The 5,413-nt window shown below is 43.0% G+C and overlaps 1 pseudogene; it reads left to right on the top strand.

Annotated features, from left to right (window-relative positions):
• LOC130839465 (U6 spliceosomal RNA) lies at positions 1-60 on the top strand (annotated as a pseudogene).
• Positions 61-5,413: the final 5,353 nt, after the last annotated feature.

Here is a 5,413-nt window from a genome sequence, read left to right as displayed (position 1 = left end):
GTGCTCGCTTCGGCAGCACACATACTAAAAATGGAACGATACAGAGAAGATTAGCATGGCAAGGTTTGGGGGGGCGGGGGGTGAAGGGGAAGCTGAGACGAAATGAGAGAGTAGCATAGACATATATATATACTACCAACTGTAAAATAGATAGCCAGTGGGAAGTTGTTGTAATACAAAGGGAGTTCAACTCGAGGATGGATGATGCCTTAGAGGACTGGGACGGGGAGGGTGGGGGGAAGTCGAGGGAGGGAGGGAATACGGGGATATGTGTATAAATACAGATGATTGAACTTGGTGTACTTCAAAAAATAATAAATTAATTAAAACAAACAAACAAATAAATAAATAAAATAGCACCCCCCCCCAAAAAAATAGCCGTAGGGCCAGGAGAGCTGGTAACAATGTAAACAATAGAGCTGCAGTCACAAAAATCTTTAGTTCCTCTCTGGAGGGTATAGATAACAGTGTCTGATGCTATCCCTGAGTTGTTCTGCAGATATTAAAACCCCCCACACCAAAAGAAGAAACTAGCTGCATGGTGGCCATTAGCACCTAGCCTCCAGAAGCCTGGTGATGTTAACCCCTGGCATATCACCCTGTTACCTCACCATCAACCAGTCAGAGAACTGTGCGTGAGCTAATTGCTGCCTCCTGGAACTGCCCTCCCCCTCCTTGCCTTTAAAAACCCTTCCCTGAGACTCACAGACTTCGAAAAGCAAACTTATGGTTACCAAAGGGGAAAGGTAGGGGGTGGGGGTGGGGGGATAAATTGGGAGTTTGGGATTGACATGCACACATTGCTATATTTAAAACAGATAACCAACAAGGACCTAGTGTACAGCACAGGGAACTCTGCCCAATATTCTGTAATAAGCTAAATGGGAAAAGAATTTTAAAAAGAATGGATACATGTATGTGTATAACTGAATCACTTTGCTGTACACCTGAAACTAACACAACATTGTTAATCAACTATAGTCCAATATAAAATTTTAAAAATAATAAAATAAATAATAATAAATGAAATAATAATAAAGTAAGAAATAATAATTACATAATAAATATAGTAATTAAATAATTAAAATCCCTTAACTTCCTTATATGTCTTTCCACTTATTAACACACTGGAGTATTTTACTTTATTTTATTTTTTTTTAAAAACTTGTATTTTTATTTTATTTATTTATTTGGCACACGGGCTTAGTTGCTCCATGGCATGTGGGATCTTCCTGGAGCTGGGATCGAACCCGTGACCTGTGCATTGGCAGGCGGATTCTTAACCACTGTGCCACCTAGGAAGCCCTGGAGTATTTTATAATAAAGACATGGCATTGTTTATAATCAGGAAATCACATTTTTTTGGTGAGGAATAAAAAAAAAGAAGCCTCAGGAAGCATTTTCTGTATTTCCTGAATTGACTCCCTTGAAAAATTGTCCTTGTTCCTCCTTGTCTTTAGACTCTGATTTTTTTCCCCTTCATCTTTAGGTCTCAGGTTGGGGGAGAACCTCGGCTTGCAAGATCTTAGGTCCCCGACCAGGGATCAAACTTGTGCCCCCTGCAGTGGAATCTCAGAGTCCTAACCACTGGACCTCCAGGGAATTCCCTGGACTCTGGTGTTCTTGAAATCAGGGACTGGGATGGATTCATTCCTGTGTCTCCAGAAACAGTGCTGAGCTACAGAAGGCCCAGAAATTGCCAATTCTCTTTCTTCCCGTAAGAAAAAAGGGTTTTCTTGAAACAGGATTAGGAAACAGTTAGCAATTCAGCCTCCCTCCACCCTCGCCTCTGAACTCCTAGAAATGTGTCTTTCCCTCCTGGGACAGTGGTGGGGAAGACGTCAGAAAACACATGAGTCATCTGGAGAAGCTCAGGTCTAACCCGCAGGGAATCCAAGCTACTGGCATCTTCTTCCTCGCCCCTTGCCTGAGAAATGTTGGGGCTCATCCCTGTATCCCTCAAGCACATCCCCTGCCCTAGCTCAGACCCCTGAACCACAGCTCCAGGCTTCCTCCTTTTGTTCATCCTCCACCACTGCCCTGAAGCATCTTTCTTAGCGCAGATCTGGCTCCATCGCTCCCCTGCTCAAAACCATTCCATAACGTACAATAGAGTATTATTCAGCCATAAAAAGGAAGTGGTGACACACGCTATAACAAGGAACCTTGAAAATATGATACAAAGTGGAAAACCCAGACACAAAAGGTCACCATGATTCCATCGATATGAAATATCCAGAATCCAGGCAAATGCTTAGAAAGAGAACATAGATTGGAGGTTGCTGGAGGCTGGGGGACTGGGAGATGAGAAGTGACTGTTGGATGGGTATGGGGTTTCCTTTAGGGGTGATGAGAAAGTTCTAGAAATAAATTGTGGTGATAGCGGCACACATAGCCAATACATTTAATGCCTCTGAGGTGTACATTTTACGGTGGTTGAAATGGTAACATTTGGGAATTCTCTGGTGGTCCAGTGGCTAGGGCTCGGCAATTTCCCTGCTGAGGGCGTGGGTTCAATCCCTAGTCAGGGAACTAAGATCCTGCAAGGTACATGGCGCAGCCAAAAAAAAAAAAAAATGGTGGCATTTATCGACTGTGCATTTTATCCCCATTGCCCTTGGGATAAAGTCCAAGCCTCATGCAAGGTGTCTGAACTGTCTCCTGATCACATCACCCACTTCATCTCCTGTATCTTTCTATTCTCCTTCTACACCCCAGACCCATCTGACTACGCAGCACTTTCCCCCTCCCTGAGTCGTCAATCCATTCCTGGAAACTGCACGGGAGGTTTCCCCTCCTCTGTTGAAATACTCTGATCCTCCAAGACTCACCTCCTGCATCACGCCCTCTGCCATCGTCCTCAACTCTCCACCGCATATTTTTTTCCATCATAGCATTTTCCATGACCTGAAACACAAATGCCTACGGATTTATTTGTGTCCATCTGTCGTCTCCACTAGATGGTAAGACACATAAAGGCAGAGAAGTTGTTCATCTTTCCTGGCTGGTCTGTAGCACGTGGATCAGCAGCACAGAATGGGAGCTGGGTAATTTTTTGAGTAAATGTCACCCAGATAGCAGCTTGGGGACCTTTGGCATCTTTAACTCTCAGTCCACGGACTAGGAAATTCCAAAGTTACCCCATATTTTTGTTTGTTTTTTTAAATGTCTTTTATTTATTTCTTCATATTTGCTCTATGCTAATACCTTCTGAAAACACCTTACAGAGAGTCATCCTTTACACAAATCTGGCTCCTTGCAAATGTGGACGTGGACCAGAAGCACTGGCACCACCTGAGAGTTTCTTAGAAATGCAGAGGCTCAGACCCACTCAAATAGAATCTTTATTTCAGTAAGATCTCCGGAGATTCCCTTGCACATTAGGGCTTGAGAAACACTGCCTGGGGACATGATTTTGCAATTGTACCCAGAAAATGGTCACTAACCCCAGTTCCATTCCCTAACCACCGAAGCTTTTTTGTTGTTTTTTTTTTAGTTGAAGTATAGTAGGTTTACAATATTGTGTTAGTTTCAGGTATACAGCAAAGTGACTCAGTTATACATATATATGTCCACATATATGTGTGAGTATATATTTTTAATTCTTTTCCATTATAGTTTATTACAAGAAAAAGCTATATTCTTTATATGTGAATCCAGCTATGTTCTGAGTCCAGGAAACATTACTGGCTCTCACAAACCCCTCCCCTTTCCCTTGAGCCTATATATCCTATCTTTGCTTCTAGTAGCACCAGCAGCTGAAGAGGGAGACTGGAAGAGGTAGACTTCCAGTGGCGATGGTGGCTGAGGAAAGAGGGAAGTGAGGATAGGAAAATTAAAGTGTGTCACCTTTAAGGGTCAGAGCCAAATACCTCATCTCTGAATTCCCAGTTTATGTAGATTATGTAAGGACTTATGCTGTGTCCCATGTCTTCATTTCTTTGCCAAGCCTGTACAGGTTTAGAGTGGAGGATGGGTGACTCTTCCAGGGTCACATGGCCAGTAAAGTGACAAGGCATGGGTAGGGGGGAGGGGAATATACAAACCCTGGGGGATGCCCACATTGCACCATTGTCCTTTGGAAAGACAGCAGAAATTCAGTCATTTCCACCAAACCCCTTCCTCCCCTTGTCTCCATGTTCAGAACCACTCGTTGACTCCCTGCTACCTGTGGGAGCCGCCCATTTTTATGAGTTCTGGTGGAAAAACATGTACAGGATTCCCTCTGCCTCCTGCTTCTTCCAACCGTTTTATCCTTGTAGTCCATCCAGACCAATAATAATAATTTTGAAAAATCCTTCACAACCTGCCATGAGACATCCACCTACATCAATCACTACATGATTGTCATATGAAAGTGAGCTCAGATCAAGGGAAGGTGTTATTATCACACAGAATCCCTTCGCCACCTTCCCCTCCCCCTCTCTTCTTGCTCCAATTTCTCTCTGTATTTCTTTCCTCCTGCAAAATGATCCAGGCAGCACCACTCATAGATCAGACATGGCTTTAAAGTCTCATTTTTTTCATTTCAAATAGTTTAACAAAAGAGTGACGAACAAATACTGTGCACTCTTTTCTGGTAAATAAAAAGTTCTCCATCTTGGGTCACATAAAATATTACACGTACGTGGGATTCTTACATGAAATATCTCATCAAATATCATTGCTCCCTTACAGTATTCCAGACACTGTTTCAGCTGCTGGGAGGAAAACGGTGGTCAAAGCCATTATGGGCTGAATACATCTCCCTGCTCTCAAATTCCTATGTTGAAGTCCTAACCTCAGGACCTCGGAATGTGACTATATTTGGTGACAGGGCCTTAAAGAGGTACTTAGGGTGAGCTCTGATCTAAAATATAAATATAAATGTGTTCATTTATGATTTTGTAGGATTTACTTATCGAAGTTTTTCATATTTATTTTAAGACATTTAAATAATATGCAATCATAAAATCCCTCCTTTCTTCCCATCCTACCTAAATCTCTCCCTGGGGTTAGCAGCTGATAGCTATTTGGGCTGCATCTTCCTGCAGACTGTGTCCTTCTGATGGATCAGAGGGCAGCCTCCTGATTTGAAGGAGATCAGCTGTCTCTCCCTACTCTTGTTTATCTGCGTGATTTTAGAGAATCCATGTACCTCTCTGGGTTTCTGTCTCGTCATCTGTAAAGGAAATTACCTGGAAGAGAAATCTGCTCTCCTTTGCCTACATTTCATACGCACATTTGCTCCCACGCCATCAGCCAATGCAAGTAACACATCCAAGTCTGATATGGTTGGAAAGGGGGTTTAATTCTCCCACAGGGAAGGGTAGTAACTATGTTGACAATTATCTACCACGGACCCAGTGAGGCAAGGAAAACAGCAGGGAGGACCAAGGAGAGAGAGTGTTTGGTCAAGGGAGTCCGGAAGAGG

Source organism: Hippopotamus amphibius, chromosome 16 (assembly GCF_030028045.1).
Source record: "Hippopotamus amphibius kiboko isolate mHipAmp2 chromosome 16, mHipAmp2.hap2, whole genome shotgun sequence".
Classification (NCBI taxonomy): Eukaryota; Metazoa; Chordata; class Mammalia; order Artiodactyla; family Hippopotamidae; genus Hippopotamus; species Hippopotamus amphibius.
Note: the sequence above shows the minus strand (reverse complement) of the source record. Positions and strands in the feature narration are given on the sequence as shown.